Here is a 21,189-nt window from a genome sequence, read left to right on the forward strand (position 1 = left end):
AACACATGATGTTGGTGTTATGATTACACAGCCTAAGAAGACTGATAGCTATTATAAGTTTTATGTTAGTAACAAGCCTAAATTATAACTAGGTATTGTTTTTAACTTTTCGTGACTTAGATTATGGCCGAAGCTGGAATTATTTGGTCTGGGAAAAGAGCCGCATAGTTGCCATTCTGTATACACGGGATTTGGTTTAGGTGAAGAAAGAGCGATGGAGATTTCCATCGAACAGCTTTCATGTGTAATTATTTGACACAATGCTGTATCAATCGTAAATTCCAGTCTCTTTTGCTTTGTATAATTTGGATATAAACTGATTGAGGCGTTTTTGTTATTGAGGTCTAAAGCTGTGATATGATGTGGATTGATAGTATTTAAGTCTCCAAATTTTATTGAGCCACTATGTAGGAATAGAGATCTATAGTACCAAGTTTTGTTGTAAGAACAGTTTGCATCTAAGAGAGTGATTAGTTTTTGATATTTAAAATAGATTCGTGAATATTTTTTATATCAAACTCGAGGTAGGTCTAAATAATATTTCAGGAGACATAAAAATTGGCGATGACCAGAAGGCATGTAAAATTTTAGGGATGAGTAAAAAAAATTTTAGGCAAATAAAATGTCTTATGTAAATATTTTTCATTCTATTAAATTTGGCAAGAAATTCACCCTGAAATAAAATATTGCCCTTTCACTTCCAATGGGTGAACCTAGGTGGGTAAAGTTAGTTTTGTCCACTATAATAAAACTTTCAGGGGAACAGTCTGATTTTAGAGATAAATAAAATTTACAAAATCAATAAAAATAGTTTTTAAAATTGCATGTCGTGAGCTAACCTAAATCTGCTGCTTTTTAGGCCTAGCAGCAAAAATTGCCGTTGACGACGGCATATTTTAAAAAATTTTTCTACCATATTATTAATATAAATTCAGAATTTGATATGCTCGAGAAAAAAATAATAAAATTAAGTTTATATAACTAAAGTATATATTTCATCAATTTCAATTTAAATATAAAAATATATATAATTGTTTTTATTGATTTAAATATTGATATTAATGTCCATTTATATATAATATAATATAATCTAAATCATATATAAAAATAATATTATCGTCCTTTATAATTCTCTATAGGATTCTAAAAATAAATTGTCGAATGTGCATTGTATATTTTATCGTCGAATTAAAATTAGAGTGTTCTATATAGAGAACAGGGAAAATTGAGGCTGCTGGTATCTATAAAAAAAAAGTCGTATGGAACCATAATTTTTTTTAGTATAATTAAATTCAATATAATTATAGTGCCCAATGGTGTAATAAAAGCAGCAATCGACCCCTCAGCATTAGAGGTCGCCGAGAATTTAGAATTCCAATGAAAAATGTCGATTATAAATTTTTTTTTATAGTCATATACTAGACCTATATTTTTTTAAAGAAAGTAACCATTTATTATGGGCCCTATTCTTTAATCATTTATTTGAAATGTATGTGCTTCCCACAACTTGAACTTAGGTTTAAATGATGCTACTCAGTGAAGTGAGGGGATTTGATGATGAGGGCTAATATTAAATAATAAGAATTTAGGTTTATTATATTTTCGCAGATTCAATATTTGAGTTATGCAATAGGTCTCACAAGCTCGTAGATCAAAAAATAAGATTTTTCTGAAAATGTTCGAGCAGAATTTTTGATCAAATTTTGCCTAAAATTCCAAATCTTTTTCATCATGAAATCACAACTTTTTATAAAGAAAAAGATTAAACCTTACTTTCGAATAATTAAAAATCTAAAAAAATATATATATGATCTTTAAATTTAATTATTCAGCAGGGGGGAGGGACATCATAACATAAAATCTTTTAAAAAAATATTATATAAAAAAATTATGTATTATTTTTTCCCAAAAGCTTTTAAAATCCCAATAAATAAATTTTAGGAAAATTCAATAATTACCCATTATTTTTGAAAATTTTCGAAAATTATAAAACACGAATTAGTATGATTTTAATTTAAATGGTATTTATAAAATTAAAAAGCGTTTATGGTTGCTCCTATGGAATCTCCCAATCTTAAATCATTTTCTGAAGGGCTATTTTTAAAATTTAATTAACTAATCAATACAATAAAACATTTAATAAATTATCAAAATTACCACATCTGGAACGTAAGCATTTTGGACATATCGAGTATTTTAATCTTTTATTTTTACCTTCACGATAATTTTAAATTTTTTATTGCATAATAAGGCACAATTAATGATCCTTTTTTGCTCATCATAATTTACTTTTATATGTTAATTGACATGAATATCTCAAAATTATACAGCTTTTATCAGATAAAACATTTTAACCGTTTTACCCAATAGCCGTTTTATCCCAAGATTATCTATTATATACCTGACTATATACTTGACTTCTAGTTAAGCTATTAACTCCCAATAACCTTTATTTAAGTTAAAAATTTAGGAACATGTGCACAAAAATATATTTTGTATTGTAAAATACAAAAATACTAGAAAATAATGTTTTTATAATTTATGATAAAAAAATGAAGTTTTCTGGCAAAATATACTAAATCTAGATACTAAATCTAGAAAAATTTCTAACAGATAATAGGTGTATGATTTTTACCTATATTAATCTGTTAAAAAAATATTTATATATAAAATACATTTTCACACATAAGTTCTTTATGCTCAAGAGTAGTGTTGTTAAACGGATCGTTTTGAGCCGATTTTTAAAAACGGCTAACACAATATTTCATTCAGAAAAAACATTACGCAAGCCTGAAGATTTTGTTCATAGAAGGAACAAAGGTCTAGTTATATATTATCGTAATATCGAGGCTTAGGCAATATTTTTCTGGCTAAAATATTGAGCTAGCCATTTTTAAAAGTTGGCTCAAAACGAGCCTTTTAACAAAACCACTCAAGAGTTAAAAATTTGAAGAGGCGAAAAATAAAAAAATATATTAAAATTTTTCCTGAACACCCATTAAGCCACGGCAAATTGAGATGTCTAGTGATGCCCCTGCTGTTAATCTGTAAAGTTGGTAACTAACTGAAATTAATATAAAAATTTTTTAAAAAAATGATCGAAATTTTAGATGAGTTGAGTTATGACCCGCTTATTATTCTCAGGACGGGAAATTTGAAAATCAGGAAAAATAAGATTTTTGGTCCATGTTAATACGCAGGTTAAAATATAATATATTATGGTAAATTAAGGCTTACCCGTGCTGAAAGGATTCAAAGAAAATTTTTGAGCTATAACTTTTAAACTGGTAACTTTATTTTTAAGGATCGGTATATTAGAATTTTTTTATTTAAATGTAACGATTATTTAATAGGAAAAAAACACTAAAGATTTTACACAAAACTTAAAAGATCAAAAAATTTTTAAAATATTTATACGATTTTAAAATAAGATTTATAATATAATTAGATTCGGTTTCATAATAAATTTGGCTTTCTAAATAATATTAAAAAATCAAAACAAACTTTTTAGAAATAAAAGTATAAAAATAAAAAATTTGATTATTTAATTTTTTTAAAAATGATTCATTTCGATTATTAATCGATAAATTAAAATTTGATACTAATAATTCGAAGTTTTTTTTAAAACTTTCTTCTCTTTATTTCCTCTTTTCTTTTTCCATCTATCCATGTCACATCGAATTTTTATAAAAATGTAAATGTAAATGGCATTTATTTCTAAAATTTAAATTTGTGGTTAGTTTTCCATCACCTTCATGCATAGTAAAAAAAAGGAACTTTAATTACTCTTAAAATGTCTTTCCTCTTTATGTATATTGTTTTATTTTATTATCATAACTTTTTTTACAAAATAAACTTTTATAAATTTCAATTTACAAATTATAAGTGCTACTTATATTTATATCCAAAATTTCTATTAATTGACCAATTTTCTTTCTCTTTTATTTTTTATAAAAAAAGTAAAATTAATTTTATATTATATATAGATATAAATATAATTATAATTATATTATGGTATGAAGCAAATTAATATTGATTTCATTTTATTACAATAACATTAAAAAAAAATTAAAACAAAAAATATTTTATTTTAATTTAATTTAATTTAAAATTCAATCATTAACAGATGTCTTTAGTTATTAATATAAATAAATTTAATATTTTTTTATTTTCGTCAATTATATGGTCAAGCTTGCTCCGTAAAACCATGCTTAATCATTTTTTTTCTCGCATGAGCCATGAACCCTTAACCTTAACTATAAATTTGGTCATTTCGATATATTTAAGGTAATTTTTTATACTAGCAGTGACCTTATCCATGATTTAATTTAGGAACTCGTCCAAAAACGACTGAGGGCTTAGCCTCAGATAACTGCGTTTGACTAATATAATTATGGGCGCTTTTTGCGCATAAGCTTAATTTATTTTTTTTTCTAACTGACTAGACTTAAATAAAATTCTGATAGCTAAATAAATTCAAACTTACACTTGGGTTTAGGGTAAAGTTTGGTTTAGGCATTAGCTTAACTCTCAAGTATTTAATTATTGTTCGATCAAATCAACGAAACTAAATATTTGATTTTTACATTTTTATTTACTAGTTTATCTTTCGTCGAGGAGCCCATAAGGAATCGGGGGCACGTTGGGGTGATAGAGACAGATCAGTACATTCCAATTTATTTCTAAGATCTTATTACATAAAAATGGAAATTTATTTATAGAGAATTGTGCCATACAATAAAGTTTTTAGAAAAATTTATTCTTTTAATGTTTACTTGTGTTTAATAACAAAAATAAATGCAAACTTTATAGTTTAGATTTATAAATAAAGCTTTTAAAATTTCAATAATTAAATATTAGAGAGTTTAAAAATCCTAATTTTTAATCTGATAATTTTTTTAAAAATCACAAAACATGAATTAGTATGATTTTATAGTACATTATGAAATTAGAGGGGGCGGGGCGGGCGTATTGATTGCTTGTCCGAGATACGTTAATCCTAACTAGAGATATTCAAATGGGCTGGACGAGAGGGCTAAAATATTTTATGCATTGGGTAGATGAGTGGGCGGGTTATTTTTTTTTAAATAATAGGCGGGGAAATTTTAGATAATTATCGGGCGATATAAAAATACAATAAAATAAATAAATAACAAATTCAACCAATATAGGAATCTTTAAACATTAAGCTGGTAGGCGGGTTAATTTTAATTTCACTCAATTACCACCCCAATAATTGCTAAAATATAGAATGGAAATTCTACTAAAGGCTATTAGGTAAAGGAATTAAATAAATGTAATATTAATTATTTTATACAAAGATAAATATTGTTACAAATATTATGGGTCTTAACAAATTATTATGACTGCAAAAATATAAAAAAATATTTCACACAAATCACCACCCATAGGTCTAAAATAATCATAGTGGTCCGAGTCAAATTTTTTTAAAATAAATTTAAACTATATTTAACCAATTGAAAAATAACAAGGGTTGAATCATTTAATATATATTCTCTCCTCATATTTTCTATTATACGATTCGATCTGACTTCTATATATTTATAAATTGAATGTGAAAGAGTTTTGCTAATTATCAAAACTGAAAATCGCAAACATTTATGTGTTTTTTAGAACATTTACATTTTTTTTAACTTCTGGACTTATTAAGTATTCCACTGTATACTATAACCCAAAGTATACGTTTAACGATTTTTTCCGCTATAATTTTTGTTATTTAAATGATTCCGGCTGAAAATTTATTATTCTACAACCATTATAACCGTTTTGTAAAATTGTTTTTTTCTATTTTTGTTTGGGAGATTTTGTTTTTTAAAAAAAACTGAATATTAAGATTTTTTTTATGGGGCCAACTCACAATGTAGATTTAAAAAATATTAGTACATTAAGATTATATACTAATAATAATTGTCGTAACTATGGCCTCGCTGTAAACGTCTAAAATAGTCTATTGAATAAAAAAAATTTCAAAAAATTACTATTTACCCCCCCCCCCCCCTTTCTCAATGGAAAAGCTAGGATGGTTTAAAAATGGTGAACTTAGATAGGTTTTTCAAAAAACTAAAAATTTTTTTACAAATGTAAATATATTTTTATCAATTAAACATTTTTTCTTATAATATTAACTTTTTATTTGTAGATATTTTAAGAAATCGATAAATATTTATGAATTATAATTACAACTGATTGTTTAAAAGAAAGTCAATAAATAATAAAAATAAAATATAGTTAAAGAAATTTAAACTTTTTTACTAGGAAGGAACATTTTTTTTTTTTAAAAAAAAAAATAAATTTGAGGTTTTTTTTAAAATAAGTAAATTAAATATTATTATTAAATAAATTGTAAAATCAATTTTTTTGTAGATTGGAGATCTGCAAAGCTCCGCCCAGCCGGTTTTAAATCGTTAAAATATTTTGCACAAATTTCCCGGCCTTTAAATTTTTTGTCCAATCAGTTATACGTCCGCCTCGGCCCGTTGACTTTTTTGTACGAATTTTCTAGCTGGACGAATTTATATGTCTTTCAACAAAATACTTGTTATCGAGGCTTTCTTCCTTCATACAACTCATATCATTATTTCACGACTAAATCAATATTTCTGAAATTTTAGATAATCCCAACTTTATGAGATTTAGGGTTTTGATAATAGTGCATATTATAATCTTATTGTAAAAAAAATGGGCAAACAATAGAAGGCTACAAAGATGAAAAGACGATACAAACTTTATTATCTGATTCGTAAATTTAAGTAACGATCAATTTAATTTCAGAAGTTCGTTCATTTTGTTTTTGTATACTATTTACTAGGTCTATCAAAAACGAACATGAATCGAGTAGCGTAATCCGCATTCGATTCATTCAAATGAATCGAATTATTTAATATTCGTATTGTTCCAGATAATAAAATTTACTATTTGTATTTAATTCGAATAATTCGTTTAAAAAAATATCATCAAATAATTAATATGAAAATATATTGACAGAATTTTTTTAAATTTTTTAATCGCACATCTTATTTTTAAACAGAAAAAATTATTATAATAATCTGATTATAAATAACTTGCGATCGAATTATTGATGAAAAATGAGTATTAATTTAATTAATAATTATCCAGATTCTAAAACAAAGAGTATTTTTACTGGTTCTTCTTTATAAAGTACTAGTTTCTATATTTATTAATTTATTTACATATAATATTATTTAAAGTGAAAATTGTCTAAAAGAAAATTAGTTTCAATTTAATAAAATATTTTCACAAACAGTTGATACTTGATATATTATAATACCTTTTTAATCCCATTATCTGACAGATTAAATGACAAATGATTAAATTTTATTAAAAGAATGTTAATATATTCGAAATAATTCAAATTTTCAATCCAATTATCGAATAATTTGTTGAATAGATCCATTACTCAAATAATTTGTCATATATTTGTATTATTTGAATAATTCGAATTATTCTTTAAATTTGAATCGAGTATTTCTTTATTTGTATTCGAGCAAAACGAATAATTTACTAATCATGGACAACTTCATAAATGCTAGCACATTGCCATTCCTAGGGCTTACCTTAGTTAGGCATTGCCTAATTACGGCACATAAAACATCAAAATTGAGCGGCGAAAACCGGGTTTTTTTAAAAAAAAGTTAAATTCAGTTATATGGAGTTTTTAAAGTTACTAATTTTTTTATTTTAGATTCAATATATATTTTTTTCGTGAATTGTAAAAAATCAGACTTGAGATTTAATATTAGTCATAATAAAAAATAAAATGCTAAATAATGTAATAATTTTAAAATAATATATAAAATTTATCAAATATTAAAAATAAAGTATAAAACCCACCTTTCGCTTCGCCACGGTGGCTTTTTCATCCTGTTTCACAGAGAGTACGACTTGTTGGCATCGCGCTCTAGCGTGAACAGTAGCTAGTAGGTGTTATTTAGTATTTCTATGTGAATTGAGATTGAATTTTAATATAAATATATTTGAAACTTAAATCTGAATTCAATTACTTAGTATTAAATATAATTCAATATTTAAATAATTTGGCCTCCTCCAATAAATATTAATACCCTTTTGAAGGGAGTTGGTGTGACCGAGGCTGGGTAAATCCTAAGGCATGGCAAAGCACTTAATCTCATTTTATAATTAAACACTAAAATTTTTAAAAATTTAGTAGGATTTTGTGAGACAGAATTAATTTCTTTTATTTAAACATTTAATCATTTATGCACAAATTAAGTTTTATCATAAATTTTAACTCTCTTTTATAATGTGAGAAAATTTTAAGAGTATCAGCAACATTTATCATTTTTTTCCAATATTATTTTCGAGATTTTCTAGAATAGAAATATTCTTTGTCTTTTATATTTCGCGTTTTCTGATAGATTGGACATCAGAAAGATTACTCGCATATTGTAAAGATTTTGCCATTATATTGACAATATCGGATATTGATGTGTTAAACCTTTTGTTGCTTTGCAGACTTGTTGGTCCAGGTACAGATCACAAGCTATGCTAAAATTTATTTATGATAGAAAATAATCCAAATACAATAATAGCTTCACGGATTCTAGCAAAAATATCATTAACCCAACTAATAAAGAGCACCTTAAAGTCAACTATGACAAATGATAGATTGTTTGGCCTTTTGATGATATTTTTGAAATAGCGCATGCTTTAAATTTAGAGGTAATTATCCAAGTAACAAAATCCGAGAAAATCAACATATATAAAATTTATTTCTCTTATCTTTCAATTATATATGTTAGCGTCAATGTGTTTTTCTGGCAATGTGTTATTTTTTTCAACTTTATATTTTTTTAGCCCGTTTTTAAAAATTCAGAAATCTGATTTTATCGTGATGTCATGTTTGGGAATGCCAATCTGAATTTCAGACAATTTTTCCATGAACTTTCAAACTTAATATATGATGCTAACATATATATTAGATATAGCAAATATTATGTTATTTTTTTATTTGTTAAATACTAATTAAAAAAAATTATAGTCTGCAAGAGGCAGCAAATAAATTTTTGCATAAGATTGGCAGTGAGGTTAGGAACAGAACTCTCCATGCGCGAGAAATTTTTTCTAAACTTAGTTTATTGAAATAATACTTTTAAATGAACACAAGAAATATAAAGTTTTAATATAAAAAAAAATATACATATATAATAAAACATGAATCATAACACCACTATAAATATCGGTTCAGAATCGGGTTCATATAAAAATATCGGTTCAAGATTCAAGTTCGGTTCATGGTTTGAACTTCGAAAGCCGGGTTGAACTCTTTGTATACAAGCTGTTTTATCATATATCTAAAATGAGACAGAATTAATTTTTTAGTTTAAGGAGCACTTCTATATGTTGGATAGAAGGGTCGAACCACCAAATACCCATATAGAAAAATATCTAAAAATGATAATTGATAGATATCAATCAAAATGGACTTATAATAATTGTTAGAACATTAAAGGTTCAGACCTTTTATAGGTTCAGGTTTAGGTGACAAAATTTTTTTCGTTTAGGTCTGGTTCGGGGTTGGTTTAGATCCATGATTATAAATTCATGAGTTTTATCAAGGGCTAGTAATTTGAAAGGTCAGGGAATAAAATTTATGTGATCGGTGGATATAATTCTGCATATTAGAGTTCGGTACCAGAAAAATTCTGTGAAATATTTATATGGGCTAGGCTGAGAAAATGTTTTTAAAGGTCATTATTATACAAATATATCTTTTTCCTTCATATTATGGGCCGGGTCGGACAGCTTGTATAAAATATATTTTACGGGCCAGGTCAAAAAACCCGATGGAAAATTTTAATGAGCCGGTTTAGCCGACCTCTGCTGTCTATAATTTTTATAATGCATTCCTTTAATTAAACACTGACTAAAAATACTCAACTTCATCTAATATCTACGTCTAGTCTAATTTTATTTTTATTCATAAAAGGATATAAAACAAATTTTTTTTAATTGAGGTTATTCTATTAAAAATTTATGGGAAAGAAAAGTTTTAAAATCATTGATTTTATTCTTTCCCAATGGGAGTTTTAAAATCAAAAACTAATTACTTCCTAGTGTTTCATTTAGCTTACTTTATATATAAAAAAGAAACTTTAAATATTTTTTAATAATATATAATGTGATTTAATTTTTGATTTGTAAATTTGTAAAGTTAATTTTTGATATTTTTTTATTTTTTTGAAGATTAAATGATAAAATAATGATAAGTTTTTCTCTCCACATCACCATTTGTTGAAAATCAATCTAAACGATCAAAATTCTGTTATGCAAAGAAATTCGCAAGAAGTTTTTTAAGAAAAAAAAACTTATTTCAATGAAAACATGATGATAGGAAAAACATTATAAAACCAAGAATTATACTATATATAAGTAATATTTTTTTGCGATATGATATAATGCTCTTAACTCAGTGACGTGGCAAAGCGAGAGGGCGTCTAAATGTATTTAGATCACGCCTAAAATATTTAATTTGAACGAAAACATTATTTTTGGCCCATCCTATAAAATAAATTCCAGAAATTTCTTTTTTTTAAAAAAATGCATGAAAATATAGAGACTTAATCAAATATTTTTACATAAAAATTTTGTTATATTATATTTTTAAAAATGGGTGCTTCCCACAAACACTATGTTCATATAGGACTGACGTTTGACCTTTTCTATTTTCAATTGTAAAATCGCATTTAGTATTAGTATTACTTTACTAAACAAGCACTAACCTTAGCACTTGAGGGTAAAAAATAACTATATATTATAATTGTTTTTAATTTCACCTTAAATAATTTATCTTATTTTGGTGTCTTTCCAAAGATGCCACAAATCTCCTTGATAACTTTTTTATGCTACCTCTACTAAATTATAGAGCATCAAAGCTACAGCTGAGACACCATATCTCATATTTAGAAATATGATAAAGTTGATATTTTATAATGATGATAGTAATTTTTTAGATATTTGGTTTATTTTATTTTTTAAAATTACAATTGCTTTAGTGCTTCTAGATTCTTCATTCTTTTTATGTTATGAAATTTAGTGATTTTCGTATTTTGATGATAAATTTTTTATTTATATTGTTTCCCAAACGGACTGAAGATTAAACTAAATAATATAAAAATGAGTGCTTTAAGAAGTTTGGCAAACTTCATGCATAGGACTGAATGTTAATATGAGTCAAATTCATATCAAATTTGAAAATATAACTCGATTTAAAATATGTTTTAAACTATTTCACTTCTATGTCTATTAAATAAACTAGAATAGAAGAAAATCATAAGATTCAAAAATACTTTGAATCAGAGAAAAACTTAATGTATTTGGCGCAATTGATTTTTGTATCTTAATTTAAAATAGTCTATAGCTGGCGTTATTTGTGTTTCGCTTATAACTTGTTTTTGTTTTTGACTAGAAAAACTAATTGATGAATTAGTAGGCTTTACATATTTGCTCACCGAGATATTCAGTGCTTATATATCTTTCTAGCACGATGCCAATCTTGCCAATTTTTTTGCCTATAATACGTATTTTTAAAACTATCTGCCAATTGGGTTGAAGCATTTAAATGCATTGATGACACACTAATTATTAATATAAATTTCAGAGTTAATGCTTCCAAAAGTTTTGCTGACTTCACACTTATGGTATATTATAGTTTTTATAATGCATTGATGACACACTAATTATTAATATAAATTTCAAATGCATTGATGACACACTAATTATTAATATAAATTTCAGAGTTAATGCTTCCAAAAGTTTTGCTGACTTCACACTTATGGTATATTATAGTTTTTATATGGCTTGTAATTCGGTTACTTTTTCTGAGAATTAATAAATTAGGTACTAATATCTACGCACCAGATATATGGAATTTCAATATTCTCCAATCTGGCATGATTCTAATTGAAATTTTTTTTTTTCTTATTTTACGAATAACTTTTTCCCTTTTTAAACCATCGACCAAATAGAATAAAGATAAAATGTACAAAAGATTAGGGGATACAGGGTCATATTGAGTACAGAGGAACGTCAGTCCACTCGAATTATAATGTAAGACTAGAAATTTAAACATAATATAGATAATTAAGTCATACATGATTACCAAAAAAATGTGAAAAATATTTAATATTTTAATTTTTACAAAGGAAATCAAAAGTAACAAAAAATAATTGCATTTATCGTTTAGATTTATAAATAAATCTTTTAAAATATTAATAAATGAATAGAAAGTTTAGACCTTCTTTTTTAATCTCACAATTTTACAGAATCATAAATATGGATTAATTAATATGATTCTAGATGATATTTGTAGAGTTAGTGGTCTGGGTGGTGGTCATAGGATAAATATTCCTATTAATTACTGCATATTTATTTTTTATTTTGATTAAAACAAATGCAAATAATTTTTACTGAATATTTATAAATCTGAAATAATTTAAATCAATTAAAATTAATAGCCGTTGAAATAGTTCAAAGTTCCCATTTTTTCCAAAGAATATATATAAACACTGAGATCGCACTTTGATTGATATTTCTTTGATATATAATAATTATTATTCTTTGGCTATTTTCATAATCAATTCGTTTGGATTCTCATCTGAGGTATTATGGTTTCGTTTTTCCCTCAATTCCAATTATCGCTCTTTTTATTTCTCATTCGCCATTCAACTTTAATTTCGCACTATAATATTATTCTTTATTCATTCGCGATCGATTGTATATAGTTAAACTTGTTGATATTAAAGGTCTTTCTGGTTAAATTTGGAGTTGTTCATATGTGCTCAGATGGATATTTCACTTATATTATATTAATTATTCTTTGGCTATTCTCTCTTTCAATTCCTTCGATTCTTATTGAAAATTTGCATTCATTTTTCCCATAGCGTGCTCTAAGAATCGCGCTATTATATTTAGCAATACATTTCATTCTGCTTAATTATAGCGATATTACATTATTTTTTATCCATTCGCGCCTTATTTATTTATTAGAAGCAGTTAATATTGAGTGTCTTTCTGGTTAAATTTGGCGTTATTCATCTGTGCCTTGTTTGATATCCCATTTGTATAAATTATTTGGGCGATATTAATCTATTTCTATTCGTTCGATTCTAATTGGATATATTTAACAGTTTAACCTGTGATTTAATTATCGTGCTATTATGTTTCTCATTTGCTTTTCATCTTAGTTTAATTATCGTGCAATTTTATATTATATTTTTTTTAAAAATCTTTTCTCGCCTTATTGAATATACGTCATTTTATTAATTTTAATTATTTCCTCCACAAGTCTTTTTGTGCTGACTTCAACCCTTTTTGGTGATAGTCGCCACCGTTGGGATCATTATATTCGCTGCTTTATAACTTCGATTATTTTGCGTTATGTTCAAAATTTTTACTTACCCATTTTTTTTCTTAATATCTTTTTCTCAGATCTGTCCTTCAATTAGAACATATAAGATATGACGGTTGTTTTCAAGTTCATAAACCACCTTCAGTCAGATGTCTATATTCTAGCCTTGCTTCATGTCCCTTGTTAGTGAGGCGATTATTGCTCCAAAAATTTTTGTTCCTCTTCTTCATATTTTAAATTCCTGCTTCTTCAGATTTTTTTTTCTTCTCTAAGCCAAATATTATTTTAATCTCTAAAAGTGCAAGATTGCTAGAGGCCAAATTTTTTGCCGATAGTATATCTTCCCTTTTGCTAACTTTAGCAATGAAAATGAATGGCTTAAAATCCTTTTCAAAACCCACATAAATTCCTAACTCAGCAAATTAAGGATGCCACATCCATTTTTCTATATCTTCAAGAAAACAAGAAGCCCACCCTATTCAGAAATAAAAATCAATTGAGTTGAAGGCCAATTTGATTTCCAAGAAAATAGACAATCTTCAGATTGGCATACACTCATGACTCTCTAGCCGAGCTTTCTAACGATACGCATATCAAGCAAACAAACATTACCCCAATATCCCCTTCAACCTCACTCTATATGTGCTTCTCAATTTACTTCTGATGATGTGAGTAAGGCTACCATTGAAATTCAGCCCATGGTCTTGAAGATATCCGTCCTATATTACTCCAGGATATCGCTTCCCCCTTAATATGCTCACAAACTTTTATTCTTACTAAATATCTAACCTTTGCAAAAGGTTTAAAAGGGGGAAGTACCCAGATTTTTTGATGCCTAGTTGCTAAAATTATATCCTCTCGAATATAGCACGATGCTTCTTGCCTTCTCAGCCCTTTCCAATTAAGTATTGAGATCTCTCGTGGCCATGAAGCCGTTGTACATTTATCTAGAATACCTTTATAAAATCAGCCTACCAACGAGTCGTTAATCAAAATTGACTTCTTCAATGCTTATTATATACTTTCTCGGAATTCCTTCCTGTTTTCTTTGTACCCTTTTCCCTGGTTATAGTAAACCTTTTCATTCTTGTTAACATCTGCCTTCTACCCTGCAAACATTTATAAAATTCCATCTAATGATAGCATTCAACAGTGGTTTTCCTGGATCCTTATTTTTCTGCTTAACATCCTTAAATCCATTAACTAGACATGTTCCTTATCCTCGCACACCTGGTATATTGATAATGGTATCATCGTTGGATTCAATGACACAGTCAATAATGATGTGAATAATTAATTATGGGGACTAGGACTGGATCTCTCTATCAACCCCGAGGAATCCGAATTCATCCCAGTCAAGTCAACTGAACCTAGTTCACACAACTTCAAACTTACCAGCCACAAGGAACTAATCTTCTATTGGTAGTAACACAGCAATCTCTTTCTTCCTTCATACCACTCTTGAGACACTTTTTGAGTTGACGGATTTAATTATCCCTTTTTCATTTTAAAAAATTTCTTTAATATTCCTCGGTTCTTATATGCGTTACCGACTCCTATTTTTAAATATCCCATGGTTCTTGTGTTTATGAGAATGGGTTCAAAGTTATGATTGAAAATATGTAAACCTTAAGTTTAGTGAAATAGCTTGGACTCAAGCTTCTTTATCTAAAGAATGGTGGATTAGGCATCCGATCTCCTTCCGATCTTGCCTTAATACTTTAATATCCAGTTGTTTGTTAAAGAAAAATTTTGTAAATTCCCATTTTATAAAACCTGATCTCTATGACTACTTTGTCCATTGGAGATCCAAAATTCTTGCTGATCGCCCTCTTCCAGAAACAAATACACAGAAGGATTAAAATAGGCTTATAATTGCAAGCTGCGTTAAATCTCCTTTCCAGAAAGCAATTATCAAACCTCTAATACCTCGCTTTTGGATCTAGTCATGAGTTCTTTGAAAGCTATGCCTCAGTCAATAAAGAGATCTTACATGTAATTGATATTCGTTTGAACTGCTTAATAACACAATTCCACACTTGCCCAGGTTGCATTCTACTGTCGATGGTAATGGAATATATAGCCTTCATTGCCATTCTTGTAAACGTCAAATTATTAGACATAATTTATGTAATTCGATTATCCTAAGAGCCTTGAGATCAGCTAAAACTTTATTTATTCTTGAACCTTCAGATTTGATGGAAAAGTTAAGGTGGGATTTCTCAAATTCCTTGGAGGCGAAGCCAATTCCTTGCCTGGTTCGTGAATAAATCCATTGGCACCCTCCAATCAAAATCTTAACATCCTTTGAAAAAAGAGCAATTAAAAACAGCAAAATATTCAGAAAATTCCCAAGAAAACATATTCATTCTGATTATTTCCACTACTTTAACAACCTTTGAGAATCATGCATGCTTTATCCTTTTTTAAGGGTCTTGGTCTAACATTCGTAATGGATGTACTTAGTGAAGGCAGCTTCTTGAGGCAAAGATGGTCATGGCTATTCACTAATTAACACAACTTCATGGGTAGCTTCATCCCCCAAAATGATTATTTTTAATATCAATATTATTTTTTTTCAAAATTAAATATAATCTTTTTTTTCTTCTTCCAATATGAATTATAATTATAAACATTTTTAAATATTACAATATTCTTCCTTTTTATATTTACTTTTTTTCAATTTTTGTGATATATATTTTTTAAACTAACATGATTACATTTGGAAAAAGGAACGGCTTACAGTTATTCGTTACCTAGTGAAAAAAGGAACGCGTTGCTTGCTTACTATTCAAAAAATAACCTCGTTAATTACAAAATACAAAATTATATATATAAATTTTCATAATATTTTTTTTTATCACAGTTAATAAAAATTAAATTATATAAAAATGATGTTTCTTTTGTAATAATTTTTTTATTTTAACAACAACAATTTTCAAAATTTGGAACAGATAAACGAGCACTTAATGCTCAACACAGCTTTTGCTGTACGAAACGCACGTTCAACTGGCGCAAAGGATCGGAGGGTTGTATTATATTTATTAAATATAAATTTTAATTGGGGGTACTTATTAAAAATATTTTTAAAAATCTTATTAGATCATCTTCATGAGAATCTTCATTCAGATCCTCATAATTTTTTTTTATTATCTTTAACAGAATTTAATCGGTTTTCATATTTTTACCTTCATATGTTTTTTTAGATTTGAGCACATCGAAGTTAAAATATTTAATGAGACACAATTTAGATTTATAAAGTATAAGACTTAGAGTCCTTATATTTAGTGTATAAAAAAGGCTTCATAGAGGGGCCTGGGCATTAAATCATCTTCATCTCTTGACTGTATTAAATTTAGCAACAAAAATGTAATAAATAAAATAAAAATGAAGAACCTTGGTAGTTAATCCGAATTAAAAACTCTGCTTATATATATATATATATATAAATAAAAGAATTTAAAAACGAGTAACATTATGCATACTCCAAAAAACGCGTCCCCCCTCTTACCATTTTAAACTAGCAACGAATGGCGTTTCTTTTCCTCAAAAAATGTAACGCCGTTAGTAACAACGTTAATTTTACAGACGTTACTTTATAGTACTATATAAGGGGGACTATCACCGGGGTGGTGCAGTGGTGTGTGATGAAGGCTTGTAAACCGAAGGTCCCAGGTTCAATCTTGGGAATTTTCTTCGATGGTTTATGGCTTTAGACATATGATATGATAAATTTCTGAGCTGAGACATGCCACCCCGGTCACCGACAGGCTTGGACAGCCGGGTGCTAGGATACTTGTCCAATAAACCAAAAAAGACGGCCAGCTGAACTCGTGGGTCAGATGATAACGATTTCTTGGGTAGCGCTAGGATGATGGAATGATGGTGACCTCGGGGGCCGTTCAAGCTCAATGTCTGTATACCAAGTTACTATGGACTTGATAACGATACTCCGGTGGGAGATCCATCGGTATTGATACCAGTGGGAGAGATCAGGGTTGGGATATCTGTCGATTTGATAATTCAGTGTGAGGAATACTCAGGTGGGATATCTGGTCGATATTGATTTGATGCACCGGTAGGTGAGATCAAGATACTTTGGCCTCGTGATACACCGGTGATCGATACAAATAAAATCGATCAGAAATACAAAGATAAAAATAGATAGCAAGATTAATATTATAATAGATAAAGAAGGTGAAAGCTAAAAAGAAAAAAATAATATAAGGGGGACTGGGGATAGTGTTTATTGGGGTTGACTAACCCCTCCCCTTAACTTCTTATTTTTTGAACTATTAACTGCCTACGTTCATTTATTCGAATGATTAATCCAATAAAAAAATATTTTTTTAAAGAGATTTAGTACCCTGTTGAATCAAAATTGTGTGCCACATTTTTTTTTGTCTGGAAAGAATCTACGCATTCAAACTTTAACAATTTGTTTAGACACTTTAAATTATATTCACAAAAAATCGAAATTGTTACTTGCTAAAGGACCATGTAATAAAAATAAATAGAAAGGTAATAAGTGGCCATGGATTAAGTAGTTATAATAATTATAGGTTTTTATTATTTATAAATTTAAATATCAAACATTATTAATTTATGCCAAGAAAAGAATTAAAACAAATATCGTTTTGAGTTCAGGGTTAGGTTCAGATAAAAATAACAATTGGAGTGTGATTTGGATAAGTCTGTAAATATATTATACTTCATATTATTAATAAATTGCTTAAATAAAATAGTATTGCCAGTAAACCATAATAGTTCAAATGTTTACTAGCCAAAAAAATGTGCAATGATTAAAACTTTATTTAATGGAACTTTTAGGCCACACATTTATAATAAAATGTATTTAATTAAAAGCAGTCTTTAAATTTTTTATCTGACACAAGCAAAAACATGACCACTTATCCCCAATTTCCCCAGATGCCTTTTAACAGAGAAATTAGAGGTCCGTTTAGGGAATTGAACAGTCCCAGAAAATATTTTTTTGTTTTGGGATATATTTTTTTCTTGGATTAGATTTATTTTTAAAAACGCCAATCATATGATTATTATATTTCAGAAAGACTAACCAGGATTAGTAGGCAAGGATCTGAAGAGAATTGATAACCCGGCACACCTTTATAGTTTGACGAACCTTAAGTTTAACCAACTTTTATTATGAAATGATTCGTCAAAAGGAAGGGAAGTGAACCAAATTTTTTTTAAACCAGTTTAAAAGGGCATTTTACCTTTTTTTGTATTTTAGACTATTTTTTAATAACTGATTTTAGTGATAGCTCCTTAGACAATTAATGGAAATGTAGTTCTATCTTTAAAATGTAATAAAGGGAGACCGGGGATGGTTGGGACAACCTGAATAAATTCAATAATATTAGACTAATCTGAATAAATAAAATTGTTCCTAAAAGTATAGATTATTTGACATAATTAATATATATTTTATAATATTTTCAAGATATTTTTTTTGTCCCAAATATGACATACTCTGGGTATGATGGGACACACATATGTCATAGTTAGTTCACTCATAGAATAGATGTCTGAATAAATAAATTAAAAATCGGTATTCCAGTAAGACTAAAGAAAAGACTATGGACACATTTGATTATATTGTAATGCATAACAAACAAGTATTGATTTTATATGCCTAAAAAAATAATAATTATATAAATAATCTTATCTGTAAATAATCATAAATTTATGACTTAGGTTTTCGGATATGTATCTAAGGCTTTTCCAAAATCTTTTGTACAGAAGATGTTCTTCTCCTTTTTATCGTAATTTCGCATATCGAGTTAATGATAAAATGAGCTAAAATGGCATGTCTCAACTATAATATGACCAACCATGACCGAGCCTACTAACTTTATAAATAGCATTAAGTATCATATTAATTCCTGCTTATTGATTCTAAAAATTTGTTAGATTAAAAATTAGAATTTTTACTTCCCTAAAATTTATTTATTAAGATTTTAAAAGTTTTATTTATAAATATAAACGATAAAGTTTACAATTATTTTGATTACTTCTGATATGCTAAAAACACATTTTCTTCTGTAATACCAAATATTTTTCAAATATGTTTTTAGCCAATTGTGTATGATGTAATTATCTAGGTTAGGTTAAATATACAGTCATATTAAATAATAGCTCAAATTATAATTGAAGTGTCCTAATGTTCCCCTGTACTCAATACTCCCGGTCTCCCCCTAGAAACAAAAATATTAATATCATTAATTAGCTTCTTACATTGGGAGAAAAGATATTAATATATAAATGATGAATTTTGCTCTACGCTTTATCTTGATCCCCTATAAAAATTCTTCTCGTTTAATGAAAAAGAAAGCAGGGATCCAAACCGAAACGAATATCGGTTCGGTTCAAGCAGGTTCGGATAAAAATAACGATTTAAGGTTCAGGTTCGGTTCGCAAAAAATAAAAATATCGGTTCGGTTCGAACCTCTAAAAACCGATCAGGAAAAATTTTTTTTTATTTCATAATTAAAATAAAAACCATCATTTTTATTAATTGCACATTATAAAATAATATTTAATTTATAAATATAACAAATAAATATATCGATGATTAATTTAAATATGAACAATTACTTAATTTTTTTTTATTAAGCTGCACAATTAATATATTTTCAAAATTCGTCTCACTCAAAATCAGGCGCGTACGCAGCGGGGGGGGAGACAGGGGGACAAATCCCCCCCCCCCCCCCCCCCCCCCAAAGCCAAAAAATGCAGATGCCGGATTATATTTTTCAAAAATATTATTTGTTAATATTAATTTATATTTGTTAATATTTATTCTTATCTCATATATACATATATATATATATATATTTAATTACATTTATTTATCACATTCATCTACTAAGTTATTTTATCAATCAATTTCGATTTCAAGTTTTCCTTGGCGTAATTTACCTATTATTTTCAAATTTTAGTGGCGTAATATTTATCTAAATTTCTAATAAAATAATAATTATCTCTGAAACTCCTTGTCCAACAAGGAGAAAAAAATTGCAAGCTTGTCCAACGAGATCGAGTCTCCGCCACAGTAACAGCTATTTTGGAGTTAGAAGAGCTGATTATTAATGCTATTACTGAAATATCACAATGGCTTGAAAGAAATATTTCCTCAGAAGCAAGAAAATTATTGGATTCAATACTTATTCCAAATTTTTTTTCTCATTAGAATGTATTATTTAATTATACAACTATTTTATGTAATACTTTTCAAAAACATAACATTGACTTGATTAAGAAGATGAGAATAGCGGAGAGCATTTTATTAGAACTCAAGGAAATAGAGCTAGTGTTTTTGAAGAATTTCATATTTTATATGTTATTGTTGAGTCAAAAGCAGAGCTATACGTGTTAAATATTTGTCCCCCTCGACTTGCAGCAAGCAAGCTCATCATCAAAACATTAATATAGGATCAGTAGAAGAGTATTATAAAACAAATGTCCCCTCTCCCAACCTTTTTCATATGGTGATAGAAAAAAAATATAAATATTTGTTATATTTTTATCATGAAGATGTTAAAATATCTTATGATGCCTTATTAGCTGAATAACTATGATTAAAAGATTAACTATGGTTGATACAGTCCCAAAAAATGCTATGGATGCTTTTTATTTCAAACACATTTTAGATTATACTCCAAATTATTAAAATGGTTATATATATATTAGCAGCTCTTTAGTAAACTAATGAGAGAACATTCACTTTTTTAAGAAGAATAACAGAGCCTTGCAGAGGT

General features: G+C 27.4%; 1 protein-coding gene across 2 annotated transcripts in view; it reads right to left on the reverse strand.

Moving 5' to 3' along the window:
* LOC135925312 (uncharacterized) overlaps positions 1-21,189 on the reverse strand; it is a 96,686-nt gene that overhangs the window by 28,694 nt on the left and 46,803 nt on the right. The window contains exon 1 of one of the 2 annotated variants that reach the window (XM_065460572.1): positions 3,238-3,303. The exons of the other annotated variant lie outside the window; for it this stretch is intronic. The gene's annotated coding sequence lies outside the window, so the exon portion shown is untranslated. Of the gene's footprint in view, positions 1-3,237; positions 3,304-21,189 lie in introns of those variants that run through there. 2 annotated transcript variants of the gene reach the window in all.

This window comes from Gordionus sp. m RMFG-2023, chromosome 2 (assembly GCF_954871325.1).
Source record: "Gordionus sp. m RMFG-2023 chromosome 2, tfGorSpeb1-WG-v2, whole genome shotgun sequence".
In the NCBI taxonomy this organism is placed as follows: Eukaryota; Metazoa; Nematomorpha; class Gordioida; order Chordodea; family Parachordodidae; genus Gordionus; species Gordionus sp. m RMFG-2023.